Below are 23,342 nucleotides of genomic sequence, written 5' to 3'. Positions count from 1 at the left end.
TTTATTTTATGAAAAAGTGACACAGTGCTGCTATAAATGCAGATATTAATTTTTTTGTACTTTCTACAAAATGCTTAAAAAATAATAATTTTAAAAAGCACAGCATTTTATAAGTTTATTTGATATACATATCACAGTTTTGAATGTTGAAGTTTAGTTGTGTTTTTTTTCTTTGCATTCTGGGACTTGTAGTTTGAGTTTTATAATGGGCAAAGTGGAATTGCAATTGCCAGGATGCAAAGGAAAAAATAAAGACTTAATACACAGCTATAGATTGGAATGGATTGGAATGGGTTGTATGGATGTGCTGGCAAAATATTAAATTGGCAGACACTAAGTGCCACTTAAAAATAGTCTACAGATCTATTTTATCTGATTTTGCTTTCTTCTATGAAAAAGTGACACAGTGCTGCTGTACATGCATGTTAGAAATAAAATATCAATTCAATATATACCTTGTTTTACATTCATCACAATGCTTATGAAGAGAAACATTTTGAAACGCAGAGAGCATTTTAATTGTTTGCTGCTTCGTGTGGGCAGGTAATGAATGCTGTAATGTATGTTAGAGTGGATACAAAAATAGAATGGTGGAACAAAAAACCTTTTTCGGGCAGACCTAAGAATAAGTTAAACATGGCTGATAAAAATGAATTGATTAGGAAATGGAAACAATACTGTAATTGGTTAGTTTCCTCTAAGACCATACACATTCAGCATGATGCATAGGCAATGCTCACAATTATGGCAAACAAAAACAGCTTGGACATGTGGGCTGTGCTAAATAATAATGATTACCACCAATGGGCTTTGATCTACCCCCTAGTACCTGAATATAGATGGATGGTGCATGTTTCAAGTCTCTTCACGCAGCAGCCTTCCTCCAAAGCTGATCGTTTTGTGCCCTGCTATCTTGAACTGCTTCTGGAGCGGAAGACAAATACTCAATATCTTGACAACTCTTCCCCAGATTTAAAATGGTATATCTTCTTTGATAGGGATGATATCATTCACCACTATCTGACCTTCGTACCTAGAAGCTCAAAGCTTTAGCAAGATGGCAATCGGCACCTAACCAATCCTCTCTTAACGATTTCAAACTGATCTCCTCGACCTACAAAAAAGCTATATTCCACACCAAATCTGAATCCTCTAACCAAAGAATTGCTAATGCCAGCTCCAAATCAAGAGAAATATTCTCCATATTCGAAGAACTCACCACACCTGCCTCCAGCCCAAACAAAATCATCAAGGATGAAGCATGGTACACAGGCTGCCCTCCTGAATAAAGTCAACTCACTCCAAAACAAAATAGCCTCCCAACGCAAAGCCCTCAACACCTCCACCTGCTCACCCACACCTCCCACTAACAACTCTCTCTCACAAACACCCCTCTTCGCCTTCAGAGAAGTCTCAGAGACGGAAGTCAAGGACCTCCTCAAAAATATCAAACCTTCTACATGCAAAGGGGATATCTGCCCACCCTCCTTAATCAAAGAATGCTCAGAACCCATCACCCCGATCGTCACGGCCTTCATCAATGCCTCATTCGCATCTGGAACCATACCTCAATGCCTAAAAGAAGCTTGGGTTCGCCCGCTCCTGAAAAAACCCTCTCTCGATCCTTCCTCCCCTTATAACTATCGCCCCATCACCACCGTCCCCTTCCTCCTCAAAATCCTAGACAAAGCTGCACACAACCAAATCCAACACTACTTGGAAACCAACACCATCCTAGGCAAAAGACAATCAGGTTTCCGCAAAGGCCACGGGACTGAAACTGCCCTTCTAGATCTAAAGAATCAAATTACCAAGATAATCGACACATGCAAACCTTTTCTCCTCCTACTGCTCGACCTCTCTGCGGCATTTGACCTGGTTGACCATAGCATTCTCACATCTCACCTCTTCAATGTTGCACACTTCTCTCACAAGGCAACCACTTGGATCACATCATTCCTTGAAGGCAGGATCATGAAAGTGTACTCAGACCAGGCCAGCCCCCCCCACCACTATCGGTTGTGGAGTCCCACAAGGGTCGCGCACTGCACCGACCCTTTACAACTATTCACCAAACCCCTCTTTGACTTACTGGACTCCCTCAACATAGCCTACACAAACTACGCCGATGACACGCAAGTTCTCCTCCCCCTTTCCGGAGAATACGACCAAGACTCAGAAGCCCTCCTCAAAAGCTACTCCACCATCCAAACTTGGATGGCTATCAATGGTCTCTGCTTAAACAGAGACAAAACCGAAATCATCATCCTAGCCCCCAGCGAAACACTAACTAAACTCAGCCCCGAGTACTCTCACATGATTATTGACAGTATTAGCATACCTGTCTCCTCTGCCGTCAAGACCCTAGGAGTTTACCTAGATGCCACTCTCTCCATGACCAGACAAACCAGCGCCATCGCCTCAGCATCTGCTCTGTCCACCAAACTCATTTATGCCATAAAACCCTATCTTACCACACCCAACTGCCTCTCCATAGCCAGAGCAACTATAGGAGCTAGACTGGACTATTGCAACGCCCTCCTGGCAGGCACATCGACAAAAAACCTAAGCAGGCTTCAAATTGTGCAAAATAATGCCCTCCACGCTGCACTACACATCCCCAAAACTGACCACATTTCACAGACCAGAAGACGCGTCCACTGGCTCCCTGTCAAGGAAAGAATCAACTTTAAAATTCTCACTCTCACACACAAGTGCATCAATCACACAGCACCCCCTTACCTATCTGAAACGATAACAAAGAACTCCTCCATCCGTCCTAGAAGAAGCCATCACGCCAACCAACTCAGAGTACCCACTATTAGAAGAGCCAAAGCCGGCGGCATTGGCTTCCCACACATAGCACCTAAGCTCTGGAATGCCCTCCCCAACTCCCTCAGAGCAGAACCATCGCTGTACTCCTTTCGCAAATCCCTCAAAACCACACTATTCAACTAACATCCTCCCTCCTTCACCTACACTTGCTCTCATACGTCTGCTTCGAAATATATCCTGTAATGAAAATTGCCTTGTAACCATCTTCCTTTCATTGTAACCAGATTATGTCTTCATGAAACAGCGCCACGATGCCCCCGGGCTGACGTGCGCTTGAATAAATAAATAAATAAATACATATCAAAAAATGTAAGTCCTACAGGGTTGCCAGCCCTGTCGACCTTAATAATAACATCCTAAAAACAAACCCAGAAGTTTGGGCTGAATTCTGCTACATACTATTCAGACAGATCCTAGAAAGCAAAGTGCCTAAATCATGGAGGATGGAATTCATTATTCCGGTGTTCAAGAAAGGTTGCAGAGACCCCCTCGAAATTTCATCATATTGCCCTATTGGACTCCATAGGAAAATATGTTGCCTTCCTATTATTATGACACCTTCTTGCATGGGCCAGAAAGGCTGGGTGGCTAGATTCAAGACAAGCTAGATTTGTTAAAGGAGTAGGGACAAATCTCTACCTCTTTCTGCTGAGTATATAAAAGCCTGGGACTTTGCACTCCAAATCAAAACTCTTTGTTTCTTTTATTGATCTTGAGCAGTACTTTGATTGCACCAGCATGGAGAGGTGTGGGGTAAGCTTCTGTGTTCGGGGTGCCGGAAGGACTTAGTTGAAGCTATTTGTTCACTTTACTCCAATACGAGAATGAGGGTTAGACTCTCTACTCAGGGCCATCTATCAAAGGAAATTAAAACTTTTAGAGGTTTAAAACAGGGCTGCTCCTTTTGAGAACACCGGGTAATGTTAAAAAACATCTACTTTACCAAGATTGGACTGATACTTTAGCTCAAAGGGCAAAGTATAAACTAGCCCTAAATTTGCGTTTGGAAGTAAGAGTGGTGAACCAGATCCCACCTTACCTATCCAAATTCCCCTGCCCCTGGTATCAAAACCTTCTTCTCAGGTTTAGATTGAATATTCTGCCAACCAGGGAAGTGTTGAATCTCAAAAGGATGTGGTTCTTCATATGTACTAGCACAAGTGTAGCAAGTCTTGAATGGTTAGCTAGTTATTACATATTAACATTTTTTGCTTCTTGCAGCCATATTCCATCCCGCCTGCTGTCTGTGAATCCAAGATGGTGGGCGTTTCCAAAAATCTGACGCACTCCATCCAATCAGTGGGCGTTTCCAATGTCTGCGGACACCACGTTGCCTTCTAAGCCAATCGAAGCCCTGTCTGCGGACCGAACAGGGAAATGGGTCCACGGACCGAACCCAGATATCACTAATTTTTTTGGACCTACTTTTTGCTCGTTTTAAAAATAACTACTGGACGGATTTCCACCAAATTTACAAAAGCACGCTTTCGGGACCAAGCCGCCGCTCCTGCCGCAGATTTGGTGAAAATCCATCCAGCGATTTGTGCTTTATGCATGAGCAAAGTTTTTCTCCCTATAACTTCCCCCCCCCTTGCCGAAACCTCACCAGACTTTGCCATAAGATGCAGAGAGGGCCATATATACTTTTTGCAAAGTTTGCTGAGGATTCGTCCAGGGGGAGAGAAGTTATAAGCCTCACAAAAAGAGGTCTTCCTATGGATTTAGCAACTTATCCATCACTACTCGCCCGCTACCGCGGGCCGTGTGATATATATATATATGAAAGAGTTGAAGAAAACATTTTATTAAATATAAGCATACCTTTACTGTGTTTTGTTAGATGCAGATCTTTTTGAATCTGGAAATAGAAATCTTGGACAGTTGCACAGTAGTTTATGATGCATATGCCTTTCATTAACAGGAGAAATGTACTCTGAGAGTTCAAGTGTACATCTGCAGTATTGAAGTGAGATAAGATGGCTAACTATAGAGGTTTAGGATGTGATTAGTGGATGGATGTGTGACTCTTTGAAAGCAGCCAATGAGGCAGTGTTGAGAACATGGAAGTGGAAAGAGTAGAAGGGCTGTCCCTATGCTACGGGGTCCACGGTCACCATGGTAGTCTGCAGATGGCACATGCCACATCTTTTGTGGATGCCTGGAATAGAAAGGGAACTGTGGGGGTTAGCCAATCAGGTTTGCTGGGTGTAGTGTACATGAAGAGAGAGTAGCAGGAGTTTTGTTTGCATGAGTTGTGAGAGCACTGAACATGGCTATGGCTATGTGTTTGAGAAGGCAGACAATGTGGATCTTGGGGGACTCTTCAATTCAGTCATTGCAGGTGTATGCTGAAGATCATGGCATCTTTACAAGTATTTGATTGGCAGAAGTGGACGTTTTGTGGCATGCAGTTTGTGAGTTAAACTGGACAAGCTTGATTTCATTCTGTGAGAGTATGGTTCACTTTAAATGTACAAACATTGTAATTGTGCATTGTGGAGGGGACAGTTTGGGGTTTATGACTCTAATGTATTTGCAGGAGCCCTGAAGGATTGCTTTAAAAGTCTAATGGAACTGTTTCCTGCTGCCATGAATATGTTTTCTGAAATAAATCAGAGGCAAACATGGGGATCTCCAACAAAGTTTTTCAGTCCACAAATGGAAGAATCAAGGCAGCGTGTCTATAAAACAGTACCTGCTTTTTTATATGCTTCAGGAATGTCATCTTTTTAGAATGACAATATAATGTCTGATTGTGTGAATTTATTTTGTCAAGATGGAGTTAATTTCACAGATGTTGGAAATGCAGTTTTCCTTTACAATGTTAGGAACACATTGAAAAGGTTTCTGCAAGAAAATGTTAAGGGAAGACGTAGAGTGTACAGTACTACTGTAAATAAAAGTAAAAGAAAGGAAATAAAAGGTCTTTGTTAACAACCCCCAAAAATAATTTATTTTCAGAGCCACCACTAAAGATTACATAACTTAAATTGTGTTTCATTTACTCCCCCCCTCCCTGAGTGGCCGAGATGTTCATGGACACCGCAGTAATCTGCAAATGGCATGTGCCACATCCGGGCCTTTTAAGGTTGCCTGGCATGAAAAGGGGACTGCGAAGACTGTGGACAGTCGTGGTTGTCCACGGACATCGGATGATCAGCCAATCAGGTCTCCTGGGTGTGGTGTAGAGGAAGAGAGGGTAGCAGAAGTTTTGATAATAGGATTTGTGAGAGGACTTAAAATGGCCATGGCAATGTCTTTCAGAAGGCAGAGTGTGTGGAATTTGGGCGAGTCTTGGGTCCGTTGGATGAAAGTGTATGCTGAGCATTGTGGAATAGCCGAAAATCTGTGATTCCCTGAATTGGAAGTGTTCTGGTATGGGATGTGAGTCATGAAGTGTTTGGACTTTCTCCTATATTGTGCAAATATGGTTGAATTGAAACATTCAGACATTATTATTGTTCATTGTGGAGAGAATAATGTGGAGTATGTGACTGGAATTTCATTGCAGTTTGCAATGAAGGAAACATTGGGAAAGTTGAAGGAAATGTTCCCTAATTTGAAAACAATTTTTTCACTCATTGCCCAGAGACAGATGTGGATGCGCTAGAGTTTATATGGTCCGCAAATAGAAAAAACAAGGCGCAACATCAATAAAGCTGTGTGTGCTTTTCTGAGAGATATTGGCATGACATTGGGCCTCATTACAAGGTTGCCGATCCGGTAACAACGGTACCGGTATGCTTGCCGGTACCGTTGTACCGGACCAGCAAACTCCAAGTTGTGCCGCGGGTGCCTTTCATTCTGCCAGGTCTGCCCTGGCGGAATGAAAGGCATCCCCATTCCCATTGAGCCCTATGGGTCTGAAATATGAATGGGGATCTACCGGCACCCGCGAAAGGGCAATTACCAGGTCAGGCGGGGTCAGAATACCCCGGTAATTGCCCATTCACGGGTGCTGGACTTTCATGCCGGTATGGAGGTAGCCTTGCCGCTCTTACCAGCAAGGCTACCCCCAACCTCGTAATGAGGCCCATTTTTTCATAATGGGAATATTACATTTGATAGTGCCGACATTTTTCAGAGAGATGGAGTCCATCTAACTGATGTGGGTAATCAGATTTTTGTGGAAAACATTCAAACTGCTTTGAAGCAGTTTTTGTGAAAGTGAAAAGAAATAATGAAATTCAGTAAAATGTTAGTTCAGTTTGTAAAACCAAAAATGATAGAAATATATAAAAGCCAAAAACAGAAAAAAGGTTCTTTTAAGAGCCACCATTTTTAAACGCAAATCAATTAAAATGATTTCAGTTCTTTCACCCCACACCTGGAATGTTTTAGATGTCTGCGCACTACCGCGCTGTGCGCAGACCATGCAGGCTGCACAGGGGCCTGTGACTTTTTTCACTTCTATTATTTAAATGTGCAAGGAACCTTTTCATTTGTGTTTTTTTGGTTTTATAGTTTTTTTGTTGCTTTTTTCAGGAGAGGCAAGGTAAGGTGGGGAGAAGAAAGGAGGGAAGGGAGGGAAGGGGCACCAACCATAGAGACGGAGGTGCAGGTGGACAGGGGAAGATGTTGGGCATGCCTTAAATTAAAGGTAAGGGCAGCGTTTCTTGTGCGCCTTGACAACTGCCTCAAAAGCATTTTTAAACTGCTCCCCCCTGCAGAGCAGTGTGTCACAGTATATGCAGAACCCTGTTACCCTTGAAAGGTAAGGATGTGCAGCATCCCGCATGTCCTGCCAAACAGCCGGTGGGATCCTCTGCCCCCATGGAGTACCCTGTGTGCTGGCAGGAGCGGTTGAGGAAGATGGCACATTGGAAGATAGCCTGCTCCTCCCTGAGAAAGGAACAGCCTTTCTCAGTACAACTGGGTGGTTAGAACAGATGTGACGGCACATTGATGTGGTCTCGAAGGAGTAGTGCCACTGTTGTCCATGACTGAGTTTTACCCCACCCTCAATGCATTCAACACGGGAAGCTTTCACCTTCGGGACCCCAATCATGGTCTTAAAGAACCTCTACACACAGGACTCAATCCGGCTGCCGGAGGTAGGCACTTCCACTACCACATCTTCATCTTCCTCTTGATCCTCCTCTATATCATCGCGCCTGTTCCCCTGTCCAGGCCCTCCAGATGGTGATGGTGGTGGTGGTGGTTGGGGAGCAGATGACATCACATATCTGGGCCACATGATTTTGTTCACTGATTGAGACAATTTTACAAATTAAAAGGTGTTACATATGTACAAATTAACCTATTTGTATGTTGTTAAGGCACTTTCCTTAGGATTCGGCCACAGTTCATGATACACACACACATGGGGAAATAAGTAAGCCACAGACACACAATTCCTTTGTGTACTTGATGATTAAGTCTAATGTTATTGTCACTTTCTGGTGGTGTTGTTTCTTTCCTCCTTACTGAAGTTTCCCTGTATTTGCCTCAGATGTTTATGCAATTGTAGGTCTTAATATGTATTGTTTGTAGTAACTCTTCATTTATTAGCTCTAAGCTATTTATTCCATGTTTATTATTACTGAAAACGCTGATAAGATACCATTCATTTTTTTACTATCCAAAATTACCAAATAAAAAATATTGTAATTTTATAGTGCATGCTGCAGCCAATGCCTATGTGTATGTATCATTAGGTTCCTCAACTAACAACAACACTCCAATATCATGTTTTGTTCAGATGAGTACATTCTTTAATACATTAAGTATTTCATGATAGGTCTACCGATCACCCCTAACATATTGTTACTAACATTATAAACACAACCCTTTTAGAAACTTTGGATCAAAATTTATTTCATATGTGATGTAATCAGTGATGTCATCAATGACATTTGTGATGTCATCTTTGATGTCCTGGGTGTTAGTCTTAGCGGTGCACGTAGCTGGTGCAAGTTATGGTTGCTTAGTGTACCATAACTGGTGAATTTAAAGGGTTTTTTGGTTTTACTTGTAACAACAATGTCCCTTTAACAGAGTTTTTTCACTGAATTTCATGGGTTTTTGTTAGTGCAACTTAACCATACCGTCCCTTTAACAACATTTTTTCAGTGAATTATTATTATAGTCATTAGCACCAACAAATAAAAGTATCCTCAACAGGACAATGAAGTAAACAACAATTGCCACATTAAAGTCGACAATAAACACATTTAAGAATGCATACATTAACTATGTTAAAAAGTGAATAAGAAAAAACATAACAATGCTAGACCATTATAATTCTGCTTTGGAAGGCTCACAGGTCCGCTGCAATGAATAATACGCTATAATTTATGTTGAAAACTACATAACATACCAACTAGCAGCAGTTTCATATACATTCTATAAACACGTAAAACAAGCTTTCTCCCCAAAACATTTTTAAAGTTTTTAAATTACTTCAAATCCAGTCTCATCTGTCTATAGTGCATTTTAGACACATTGTGACATATCAGTTATCAGCAGTTTCATATAATTTGTTAAACAAATGTACCAAGCTTTCTCAACAAATGTTAAAATTGCTGTAATTCCAATCTCATCAGTCATCACTTTGATAAAGTGCATCATTTATGTTCGTATTATTGTTCACATTAAATCAAGGTCTAAGATACAGTTTTCTGGGCCATCCGTAAAATGGGCAAAACAACATGTAGTAGCATATATCGTTATATCTTCCATCCAAATTGTTACAACTCCATGACTCCTCTCAATTCCATTGTGATATGATAAGGCATTTATAACGTGTGTTATACGCAAGTGTTTCAAACATCATGCTGTGAAGTTACATAGTGGTCAAGTACTACATCTAATTTTTGTCATCAAGGTTTTTGCATACTTATAACATGGAATGTCCAAATACTGTCCTAACCCTGAGAGATCCTAACGTACTCAACAGATAGACTTTTATGGGCACCGAACGCTCTCAGAAAACACTCTTCAAATGCTCCACAAACTGCAGGCTTATATTGTGGGCCATATATGCAAGTATTGTCCCAGAGACAAAACATGTCTATTTTCCAAGCACTTCCTTACTATAATGAAACAACAGGATTTTCAAGGCACCTTGTGATGGCAAAACTAGCCAAACCTATATGTGCTTTGGTGGTCTAATGTCGTCTTAGGTATTCACAAACAAACATCAAATGCCTGATCTCTCCTCACTAAGGAGAAGTTTTAATGTATCAAACAGCACACATGTAAATCTGTAGATATATTGGAAAAAGCTATTTTTATACAAATGCTTTAAATGTATTCTATAAACACATTTAAGGTACATTCATTATTCTACTTATTTAGCAAATTCATAGTCAACGCCCTAATAGTCAAAGTCAACGCCCTAATACTCTCCAAACGTCATTATTGTAACGTCATGTACTTAGGAGCCAACAAATACATAATCAACAAACTCCAAACACTTGAAAATAATGCTCTCAGAACAGCCCTCAACCTACCTTCCAAAGAACACATATCCAACATAAGAAGAGAACACAAATGGCTCAAAATCTGCGACCGTATTACTCTCAAAACAGCATCACTTACCTTCAAATGCTTAAACAACGCAGCCCCCTCCTACCTCACTGCCAAAATCATAAAAAAAGACTTCCACCCGCCCCATCAGAAAGATTAACTCCTTCCAACTCCAGGTCCCCACATTCAGACAAAAGAAAACAGGCGGCAGTAGCTTCCTTGTCATGGCAGCCCTACATTGGAACGCCCTCCCACTCAACACTAGAGCTGACCAATCCTACCACAGCTTCAGGCGCAATCTCCTAACCTGGTTACGCTCCAATGATCCCCACGACTGATCATACCCACAGACCAAAGCGTTCTAAGTGTTCTATCTGAATTGTATATATCTTTATCCATTCAACTGACATCTCGGAATTGTAATTACTGTATGTAAATATGTAAATTTTTGTGCCTATCCTGCAACTAAGTTTTTATGTAACCTTATCTCCATGCCCTCTGTTGCGCCACGTTACGAGTGGGGTTTGCGCACCATACCAAATAAACAAACAAACAAACATAAGAGTCAGTGGGTAAGCGATCGTCAGTGCAAAAAGAGTTTTCTAAAAGTTTTAAACTACATCAATTAATTAAACTCTACAGTAAAAATACTGTGTTATTCATTCTCACTATCAAACTATTCATTCAGTCTCAATTCATTTATCCCAACATGTTTCATTCCTTCCATCTATTTAAAACATTTTTTCAGGAATTTCTTCAGGGGAGCACTGTCCGCCTCTCCACAGTATTTTTTCTATTGATTCTTTTATCAACATCCCATATATTGTCTAAGATGCTTTTTTTATATCATAAGCTTTTCCTTGGGCTGATTATAGCTCTCTTGTGTTTAGATACACGGGTTCAGGTATGGTTTAGTTGACTTATGTATCCTGCAACGACATATTCATGGGGTTTAATTTCCCATTTCTTTAGAAATATATTGATTATAACTTAATTTAGAATGATTGTTATTCTATAACGGGATATTACTTCCTGTTTTACTGGGCATATTGTGGTACAACTTTACTTACAGATCCAAAATGAAGGCAAACATATTTAATCCAGAGTTCTTGAGGGTGCAGGCCTGCAACTGCTGGCCTCTATAGTTAGTTGTCATGCTCCACAAAACTATCAATAGGTTCTGGAACACAGAAGGAAGAGTGGAGGGAACATGAGTCCATTCCTGTTTGTTAAATACTTTTTCACCAAACCAAAGTGGCTACTTGTGCCGTATTTTTAGTGTCAAAGTTACCTTTTCTGCTGAGTTTCCCGCTTTGAAAAAGCTCCTATAGCCCTATTGTCAGCTTCAGCCATTCAGGGCTCCTCATTAATGGCCCTAGAAAATAACCAAAGAGTGGGTGGGTTTATAAACTACTGCCTCTACTCTTGGAAGTCCCTATACCAGAGATATTTCTTTATGTGCGTTGGTGCTTACCGTAACTCCTAAGTGTCAAAGTATCACGTCAAGTCTTCAAGGTAGAGTCTCAATTGTGGGGCATGTCACAATTTTAGCCAATACAATAAAGGTTTCATTTTGACAGTATATAATGAGGTGATATTAAACGAAGCAGCGCTGTGGCACTTAACTTGGGCGGCTGTGCCATTACCGGCAGGGTCGGCAAGTTGCCGAGTTTAATATCGCCATTAGCACCCGTGTAGTTCGCGACATGGGTGCTAATGGTGTCTTTATTTTTTTAAATTAAAAAAAGAAACTTACCTCATTGGTGTCCTAGAAGTCCATTTTCACTGTTGATGACGGTAAGGTCATCAACATGAAAACGTACTTCAGGAAAGCAGTGCTTTGCGGCCCGGTGCCGCGCAGCGAAGGTACCTTTTTCTTTTTCTTATTTACAAAAAAAGACACCATTAGCACCCGTGTAGGAAACTGCATGAGATTCTATGGTGAAGGGGGGGGTGGCGAAGAGAAGAGCCCTAGAGCCCTAAACCAATGAAAATGCTTATGCTTGGAGAGTGGGCTTTCCTTAGTTAATATAGCCCCCGTTCCGGGCATTTTCATTGGTTTACAGCGCTGCACAGGGTGCTAATGTTCCAAAGACACCCAATTGAAATGTTGTGGGAACAGTCAGAGTGCTACATGGCATACCATGTAGTTGTTTGAATATTTCATACTCTTCATTCACCAAATAAGCTACGTTGGAATGGCCCCAGAGTTCGCTGCCATCCGTTTCAGCTGAGGCGTACTGCATTTTAAAATGCCTATTGCATGTGACAAAGTTCGCCCACCATATTGTCTAGACATATTTGCAACTACTGTGCGCCTATTGTCACTTTCAATGCATCTCTGGGTTGGGCTCTTTACAGCTGATTCTGCAGCTCAGCCCCACCTCACGTGTGTGGATCAGTGATAGTGCCGAGGAATGCGGCAACTCTTTGGAACAAGCCCTCCCCTTCTCCCACTCTCAGGGAGATGGTGTGCTTACCCCCACACCATTTCTAAGGCAATCATGGATTCACAAATGCTTTCCCTGGGAGGGCTGCATCATGCATGGGGGGAGGGTGGGTTGCAGGAATTCCACAGGAAGACTGCACAATCCAGAAAGCCTGCAGTGAGCGCAAATCTGCAGCTCTGACTTCCACTTGTCCCGTCACTCACAGTCTGATGACGTGGGGAGACACCACTGGCAACCCCCAATAATATGAAATATGGCCTGATCAGTGTAGAAGTGTACCAAACAAAGTGGTGGAATTGTGGTCTCGGCAGGTGTGAGGGTAGGCGGAAGCAAAGTGCAACATGTGACAAGGTGTTGCAGCAGGGGCAGTGACCAGTAACTAAGGCTCCTATTACAACTTTACACTTGCACAGGCCCATGAATGGACAAATCCTCCTTATAGAATGGTGAATTTGGTCGTAAAAGTAGAGTAATGGTAAACAGATACAAATAAAAGTAGTGGTACACCGCTCCCGACCGTTCCCACCCACTTCGATCACTAGGCCTGATGGGGGAAGACAACATGAAAGACTTTTTTTTGTGCATATCTTCCCCAGCATGAGGGATTGTGTTAATTAACAACATATGATCAGTTGACAGTTTGCAAGACACATTGCTAAATGTTACAATCAGGGGAGTTGCTAGGTCTGAAAAAGATCCAGGGCTACACAAATGTCGGGATTCTTGGGACTCGGCAGTCGGGCTTGCTAGTTTTTTGGTTGTAGCCCCGAATCTTCTATCCGGGGCTACAACCAAAAGACCCTGGGCTGTAGCGGCCTAAACCGCCCCCCTTTACCCCCTCCCCCTAGCAACGCCTCTGGTTAGAATGCTTAAGTTGCAGAGAGCAGCCCAATAACAAGCATGGAAATTAATCGGAACATTGTGCCGTATTTTCAACGGTTGGTCGGCACATTTTCCATACAGGTTCCCCAGCAGGCGCCATAGGAAGAAGACCTTGTGATGGACTACCTGGGAGATCGGAAGCGCGGACACGCTTGGCGAAGGTGTAACGGGTGGCCATTCCCCCTGCGCCTCTCAGGAAAGGCTGTGACTTTTACCAGAGGCCTCTGACATTTTTCTCAAAGGCCACGGGAGACAAGCAACGTGCGCTGGTGACACGCGCAATCCCAAGTAAGGAGGGGAGGGGAATGAAAGAGAAGAAATACGGCTCGCTTGCAAGCATTCCGAGCCATTTGACTGACCTGTATTAGATGGCATGAGAGCTCACTGATGTCTCACGTTCTTCTCATTTTTCTGGCTAGACACCATTTGAGTTGGACAGCAGAGAGGAGATGCTTGATTTATTTTTAATTTAATTCTGTAAAACGCTTATCAAAGCAAAGCAGATCAAATCATCTGTTTTGAGCCAAAAGCCATCATGAGGTCAACAATCCTCACATTGCAGATCCCAATTCAGAGTGACCTTTAACTATGGAAGTAATAGCAGATGACGGAACACAGGAGCCCCAGGTGACTTAATGGGCCTCATAGCCAAGCTGGGTGAGGCAAGGTGGTTCGCTACCGACTGCAGTGCAGTATTAAGCTTCAGGCTGCGACTATCGAATCCAGTGCTGGCCATTGTTTCTGAACAGGCAAAGTACAACTCTGCCGGACGGGTGTCCTCCCGCCCGGCAGGTCTGACCTGCCGGGCACACTGGCACCCGCCCACAGAGTTTCACGGAAAAACCGGCACCGTTATTACTGGTGCCAGTGTTTCCGTGGTCCCCGTTCCCATAGAGTCCTATGGGAATTAGGAACAACATTTTACCAGTGACTGACTTACCGGCCGCAGGGGTTGTAATCCCCCAGTGTTACTAGCAAGTCAGACACCGGTAACTGTTTACAGGGCCGGCGGCTACCTGCCAGTTTTACCGGCATGGTTACCGCCGGACCCGTAATGGGGCCCAATGACTTTACTGAAAAGTGTTGCTCTTGAAATGTAGGATTTTTCAGGCTCACTTTTCTTCCCAAAGGGGCAGGAGCATGTAGAAACCAGAAGGGTGCCTTGTCGTTTCAGAAAACATCCTTAAAAAAAAAAGTGAACAGGAGCAGAAAGTTCCCAAAGAAGGCAGATCGGCTGAGCCAGCAAATGCTGTTTGTTTACATTTGTCAAGCTACCGAATGAAGCAGGGGCCGGTTTAACCAAATCTGGAAAAAATGTGATCTCTAGCCACAGGACCCTTTTCCTCAATGGAGACGTTGGCACGTTTGAGGGCTGCCAAGGGTGTGCAATATTTCCCAGCAGGCCCTGCCCCAATGGAAAATAAGCCATGCACAATTTACGCATATGTATTGGTCAGATGCTACATGGACGGAGGCCTGCTGGAGATATGTACCACCAATCCCGAAATCCTTAGGATTTTCCAACATTTGCAGGATTTGTTTTTCTCCCTTTAAATGGGGTCTACATAAATATAATGGACCTGCATGCCTGTTATACACGGGTGCACCCCTTCACAGACTGCAAGATAGTATGCACACATCATTAGGAGGATACGTAAAGACTCTGCACTCCTTCAACAATCAGGGATTTACAATCCTGATCTCCGGCAGCACCTCCAAACACTCCACTACGTGTGCCAATGTACGCCGCGCGCCGTCCCTGCACTTAGATGTGCGCATCTCTGCCCTGCACACTTTGCTGACCTGCGTGACTCCCCACTGCACACTTCCAACAAGCATGTGAAAGTCAGCGGTGGACTGGCCTACAGGGAACTCAGGAGATTGTCCGGTAGGCCTCTGCACACTGGGCCTCTTTTTTTGTGTCGGTACCCTTTTTGCAAAAGAGGACGGGCTTGCTCACCCGGTGAAACATGGGGCAACTGAAAAACATTTCAAAGGCCACTTTTGGTTGCCAGTCCACTCCTGGTGAAACGTGAACATTAAGGAAGTCAACATTTCTCTTTGTGAATTGGGAACACAGTCAATTGCCCCTCTTTAATATGTCTGCATCTTTTCAGGTGAAATCTTCATCAGCAAGCAAACAAGACATACATTTTGCATGTATATGGTGGTGAAAAATAATAAACCATAAACTGAATGGGAACTGCTATATTTCTTTAAAAGATCAGAGTAACATTTAAGATTAAACATAGAGACACAATGCTCTGTCCAGTCACATTCCATTTTACACAAAAGTGTTTCAAGTGTGACAATACAACGAAACAGCATTATGTTAAACAAGCAGACACTTAGCCAACTGTTCTGGATCTGTGTGATTCCCCCTTCAGGCTTATGTGTTCAGCTACAGCCATAATATGGCCAGGAACAGTCACACATGCACACGTGCTGCCTTCATAAGCCGGCACAGCCTCATATGGTGACGCACTTCCGTCATTTGGCTCGTAGAGCATCATTGCCCAGGTGCAGACACATCTAGCGCCTAGAAGCACTTGTGTACAGGCGCGTTATAAATGCTAAATCATATCATTTTAAATACCGTATACAGCCTACTTTTTTATAGGGCGCAGGGGGAAGAAAAGGTGTAATGCTTTTACGTCTCCATTTCATGCTCCGCCCCATTTTGGAGGGGCACGGAGCAGAGAAAAGATCTCTGCTTTGCGTTCCTCCTCCGCCTTGTCAGTGTGTTTTGTATTACATCGCCACGATATTTTCATGCAGGCGTAAAACAAATAGATTCACACCAGTATACAGAGATATTAACGAAAATGAAATAAATAACTTTTTAAACAAACCTTAAATACCGAAAAACACAGAATTTTAAATTAAATATACATATGGGGGTGGGGTAAGGAATGAAAACGGGAGGGGTTAGAGTGGGGTTATAATCAAAGGGTAACAGGGGCTTGGGATGGGGGACCCACCTAAATATTTTTTTAAATACAGTATTTATTTAGGTAATTATGGTTAGTTAAAAGAGTTTTAGATATTACAGTTTTCGTTAAAAACACAGTGAACCAATGCCACCTGCACTGTTTAATTGGCAGGCATTATTTATTTCTTGCCCTGTTTTACCGGTTAGTGTCCCACTCCATCTAGCGAACATTTAAAATTGCATGCAGGGGTCCCAACAGAATGTGAGTGCAAACATTAGTGGTCCCTTGCATGCAACTTGCATTTCATGCAAAATGCCCCCTATACATTCATCTGCAACCAACCTATCTGCCCAAGTCCAGCTTTGTAGCCGTCAAATACCCAGATGCAGCTCATGTGTCATATGTATCCCTTGATTATTAGGTGCAGCTTCACATGCCCAAATACCCCAATAACATGGCAAGGTTTGGCACCATATGTCTACATAAACCAAACATGACAAAATGCTTGCACCTTTAACAGGTACTCATGCTCCTTCGGACTCCATTTCTCATAGAGCGCTCTGCTAGTGCGGTGCAATAATTTAGCCATGTGCCAGAAAACACTATCAGCCTCACCTTAAATGGGGCAGAGCGGTAAATCAGGGTGGAAAAGCCAGGGGCAATGGTTTTGCGCCTTGATTTAACTCTCTGCCCCATTTTGCAGCAGTGAAAAGATGGAGGAGGGTCACATAAGGTCTCCACAGTGCATTCCTCCTCCGTCTGATCAATGCTTTTCTTTTAAGGCCTGCATTCAATTTTCATTTATTTATTTATTTTATTTATTTGAAACGCGCTGGAACATCGCCCTTGGGCATGGAAACGCAGGGCCAAAACAAACAACAAAAAATACACCAAGCAGGCGTTAAACATAAGAAGTCAGCAGGCGGGAATCCGTGGAGAGTTCCTCAAAGCGGAGAGTCTTCAATCTGCGTTCAAAGGATGATATAGTACTGTATATTCTTAGATCCGGGGGCAGGTCATTCCAAAGCTGAGGGGCTGCTGCAGAGAAACATCCATCAAGAACCTGCGATAGCTTGGCTACTGGTGCCTGTCTTAGTCCCGAGTTGCTTGACCGTAGAGCTCGCCTGGCGGGAAGCCATGTTAAATGTTTAGCCAAATACACAGGACTTTTCCCGTAAAGGCATGCCTGAGTGATGCAAAATGCCTGAGTGATGCAAAATGCCTGAGTGATGCAAAATGTCCGGAATAAAATCCGTTCATGAAGGTCCGACACAAATGGCTTCCTCCGGGATACGGCTTTGGTTTAGCACCTGTTAAAGACCGGGTGGTTTTAATAGGAATTCATTCATAAATGCTGCCTGCAAAGCATAATGTGCATGCAGCATTTATTTCTTCACAAGTTGGGGAGGAAAACTCCTAAGTAAATGGGAATACACCCCATTTTACTCTTTGACTTCCACTCCCTCTTGCAAACTTTTAAAATTGCATAAAGGGGACCCGGCAGCCTAAGTACCAGTGTTGGTGGTCCCCTGCATGCAATTTAAATTTGACATAAAATCAGCCTGTATGCCTCATTAGTACCCGGCGAGGGTACTAATGAGAACCATTCTGATTGGCCCTGAGCCGGGATTCCACGGCCATTGTTCCCGGCAGGGTGCGTGGCAGCCCCTCAGCCAATGAGGAGGCTCGAAGCGGGGCCATCCCCACTCCGAGCCTCCACGGCTGAGAAGCTGCCTTCGCTCCCCGCCAGGGATTCGGGTATGTTTTATTTTTGTTTTGTTTTTTGTTTTTTCTCCCCCCTCCCCTATCCCCACCACACTTACCTTTAGCCTGCTTTGTCACTGGTGGGTGACGATGGCAGCCGCCAGCCATGTGGAGACTCTGGAGCGGGTCCATCCCCGCCCCGAGCCTCCACACGGCTGGAGAATTTCATCGTCCCCCACCGGGGACCCAGGTACGTTTTTTTCCTTCCCCCTCCCTCCATCCCTCCCAACGCCAACCCCACTTACCTTCTCGTTTTTTTTTCGGGAGCGGACACGCTTGGAACAGAAGTGTTCCCAGTGCGTCCACTCCCGATGGCCGCCATGGAAAGGGAAAATTGACTCCTTTTTCCCTTTCCCGGCGGCCATTTTCTTGGTCATTTTTTGTTCTTGTTCTGTCCCGAAACATTTAGAGGCAGAAAAAAATACTTTTAGTGCCCCGGTCACGCAGATCTTGCAGGCCGGGGTGCTAAAAGCAATATGACCATGCCCCGGGGCCTTCGTTATGGGCCCCAGGGCATTACCTGAGTCGGTAGTGCCCCCGCCGCTCGGGTCATATTGTTTAATTCATAGGGCTTAATTTCAGAACATGCATTCTGCATCGTGCAGTACTGATATAGAGGCATAACTAGATGTCCCTTAATGTATTATATGCTCCACTCATTACTGATGTAACAATAGACATTCACTTTGCCTCATTCAGTATAGATCCTCACACGTAAGTCACGTATCGCATTTGCACCCCCTGTGCAATTTGAACCACATGGCAACATATTGCAGAACACATTATTTCACATAGCAAAGAAGCCCACATAGTGGACTCTATGTCCCAGAATGCACTCTGCCTTAGTACAGCGGCCCCTACAGAACTGTAGGTCCCGGAACGCAGATTATTAGTTAACTGCATTGGACAACCAGAATGTACTGCAGTTCATTTAATACAGATGCCTCAACAGGACTACCCAAGAGGCACTATCCTTCGGTTCAGATTCCACAAAACGCATACAGGTGTACAGGTTATGGAATGCATATTGTTCCACTCTGCCTCACACAGTACAGATGCCACCAGATCACAACATGTCCCAGAATGCACTTTGCATCACTAAGTACAGCTTGCCCCATAAGACTATCTGTAACAAAATGACATAATCAGTTCTGAGCCCTAGCCAAAAGGAATCAATTTCCCAGAATGCATTCTGTCTTGCACAGTACAGGGGTTCCTATCGGATTACATATACTAAAATGCAATCTCTTCGAGCTAATGCCCTGGAAAAACTAAATACCAGAGAGTTGGACATTCTACAGTATGGAGAGGCAACGCCCCACCATCCCCCTCCCGTCCCCAATAGGATTACATGTCACAGGATGTCCTCTGCCTAACAATGAGAAAAATCCTGCATAGTGCTATTCATTCCGTAATAAACTCTGCCTCAGTGCAGAAGACCAGTCACAACATGGCATGTACTGAATGTCAATGTCATTGTTCTGTGAATGACAAGTTACACACAGGTTTGCGCACACACACACACACACACACACACACACACACACACACACACACACAAACCTACCTGAACAACAATCCGTTAACTCATTAGCTGACTTACCTACTTAATGTTCTCCTTTATGTAAGAAAAGCACCCAGAGGTCCCCGGGTTAGCTGCGCTATATAAATTGCAAAACAAATGAATAAGTAAATACATCTCCCTGCTGCACCTTCCAAATGTACCTGATCGTTTACCCAAATCTCACTGATCTGCCTTAAAATGCTCCATAATGTTCTCCCAACTGTTCCCAGTTAAACTCACAGATAGTTTCTCCAACTCACCTAACGTTCCCTGAAAATCTCCCCAATGCTAACTGCAATTCTTGCAGGTGTGTGGGTATTAGCACACCCATCCGTATTGCTCTATGCCAGGTTTTGGAGTGAAAAATGTGCTTGGTGTGATTCAGGAGGGTGTGTGAGCAGTGGACAGAGGGCTAGTTGCACAGGTTGCACATTTATAATAATATTGAGGGAGGGTAGGTGTCAGATAATGTTCTTTAGCACCCTGGCTGGCGTTTCTAGCCAATCAGGTGCAAGAGAATGTGGGCTATGCGCACTGCTACAAACTACTATTCTATCACAAACTGCACATCTGCCGCGGCATCTCTTCCTTTTCCCAGCTCCCCTCCCACTCCTGCCCTCCCGCCCGAACACAAATTGTTGTAACTACACCTTCCTCTCCTCCATCACTGGCCCGTCCTCTGCCCTTACATCATTGACTTCCATCGAGAGTGAAAAAAAAAATTCTATTCACAGCCGCCGTTCACCCCGCAAATACTGTCCTATTTGTACGGGAAACATTGTCTCTGGTGTGACATCACCCACTGTGCACAGCATTGCATAAAGTACAATCTATTACAATTACATCAGTATTACCCGTTCCATTTACCTACGGGTGTTAATATTGAGATTCGCTTCGACTGTCGGTAGACCATGATGGTAACAACTTAGAAGCCCTCATTAAGTGCCCCGGCTACACTCAGGCTATTAACTTGATCAGTGAGTTATAGCACTTGAATTTCCACTGAAGAGTCAGAAATGCGAAAGATGTCCAAACCCATTCCCCTATGAAGCCAGACCCCAAATGAAACCGGAAGTTGCAAAGTCCTAGCAAAGTCTGCACTATCAGCCAGACTGTGTGGTATACTCTGAGTTATGCTGGCACTGGCCTGCTTACTTGGTGCTCCATTTCTTCCACCTCGACAGAGTCAAGATCGGGTGCCTGCTGCCATCTCGGCCATGGTCCGGCCTCTCTCTTTTGTGGACTACCATCAATCCTGCCTGGCCCTGGGATGCTGGCTACACTACCTGCTGACTTTCATCCACCCTTATTCACCCCTCCCACTACAGTTGGAGGTTCCTGTTATTTGTTTTAATCGTGGAATCTCAATTCTTCTCCTTTTTGCAATGCGTCTGGTGTTCCTTCTGTTATTTCTTTATTCCCTGGTTCTCCATGCCACCCCATTCATGTTCCATTAGCTCATCGTCACCTTCCTACTATTCCCTCGTAATCTCAACAACCTTATGTATCCCCCGTCCCCTTTCTGATCTCTCCTTGTCCCAATGTGGCTCTTTGGAACTCTTAGTCCAATAACAAAGAAGCTCACTGTATCCTTCACCTTTTCTCCTGCTCCCATCTCCACTTCTCGTGCCTTACTGAAATGAGGCTCTATTCATTTAACACTCTCATCCCAGCATCTTTGTCATCTTCTTCCTCCTTCTTTACCTACATGCCCCGCACCTCAGGTCGCGGTGGTGGTGTTAGAATCCTCTCCTCTACTCCCCCTGTTCCCACCGTTATTCCTTATGCCTTCCTTCCTTTTCTACTTTTGAATTTCAGAACTCCCTTTTTCGTCCCCTATGTCTCTTGCTTTTCTCCTGATCTAGCACTCCCATGGCCATGCCTCTATCTTCTGCAATGATCTTGACTTGCATCTCTCATGTCTACTTCCTATGGACTTTCCCTTAGGCAATTGTAATCTTCACCTTTCCACCACTCACGTTTCTGTCCCTGTTCTCTTTAATCTTGACTCTTATCATCTTTTGCAAGTTCCCACTCCTCCCTCCCATAACTCAGGTTCCTCATTGGATATCATTTTCACTACTATTCCCATGTCATCCTCTGTAATTGCTTGCCGCTTTTCCTTCCCCCATACCTCTACCTCTCGTGCCCCCTCTGCTTGAAATCTAGGCGTTCATTGATCCCTCACTGTCTTTCTGCTCTGACATTTCCTTGATCTCTCAATCTTATTGCTGACAGCTTTTTAATATTAAGAGGGCTCTCCGGTTTCTTACTTTTCATACCTCTAAACTCCTGATCACTTCTTTAGTCTTTTCTCATCATTTCTATTGCTCTTGTCTACTGCCGGGTCTCCCAGCATATCGTCTTGAGCATCTTCACTCAATCTATTCCTCCTCTATTCGTTCCCTTGTTCTCTCTCTCTCCCAGGCACTTCACTACCCTGCACCACCTTCAGTGGTTGTCTTTCAATGTTTGCCTTCTTTTTAATTTCCTATGAATTGTCTTTAAATGCCTCCATGAACTAGCTCCTCCCTATGTCTCCTCACTTGCTTCTTTCTATTATCCTCTGCAGGCTCTTTGCTCACAATCCCTCGTTCTCCTCACTGTTCCTCACCCTCCCACCCCCATCGCACCTCTCATTTCTGTTTCTATCCAGGCTCAAAGATCACCTTCTTTCTCTCTAATCTTTTGTCCTCATAAATGCTATATAAATACAAACAAAATACCAATTATACAAATGAATTGCCCTGATTTAATTGAGTCCTGAATCCTTTGCTGACTGACAAGAACTGTGCTGAAATGACTAGGACAGGACCAGTAAGCTCTAAACCCTGGAGGCCATAAGAGTAACAAGGACTTGTACAGGGATATCAATTTGAAAGAAAAGGATTCAAAGCAATACTTAACATATAGAAATCAAAATGCAGGCTGCAGCCTGTGCATGGCATCTGAAAAAAAGACATGTGTGAGGATATGTACGTTGTTAGCATCCCATATACAACAAGAGTATTTGTCCAAAAGTAGCTGACATGGCCAGATAAATCAATGTTTCCAGTTACTAGAAAGTATCCTGCGACCTCTTGTTAAATGGAAAAACAGTCCAATCTGCAGTACAAAGAACAGCATTTCATAGACGAGTAAAACTTGATTCTGTCCTGCATTCTTCTGTCTATTCTCTTACAGGATTAAGAATCCGCATTATATGTATTTATTTATTTATTTGTGTTTTATGCCGTGCCGCAGCCCGCAGGCATCAGGGCATGCCACAAAGACAAAGAAAATACATACAAAGACCGGGCAAAGTTCAATTCAGATAAGGGAGAGAGAAAACTGAATTATAACTATTCACTTAAAAAGGTACGTTTTCAGCTTTTTTTTAAAGCTGTTGTGGTTCCTTTTGAGCCTTAGCTCGATTGTGAGTCTGTTCCAATTTTGGGCTACTCT

The sequence above is a fragment of the Ambystoma mexicanum genome, chromosome 8 (genome assembly GCF_040938575.1).
Source record: "Ambystoma mexicanum isolate Mex_15411 chromosome 8, UKY_AmexF1_1, whole genome shotgun sequence".
Taxonomy (NCBI): Eukaryota; Metazoa; Chordata; class Amphibia; order Caudata; family Ambystomatidae; genus Ambystoma; species Ambystoma mexicanum.
This window is presented reverse-complemented; position numbering follows the sequence as displayed.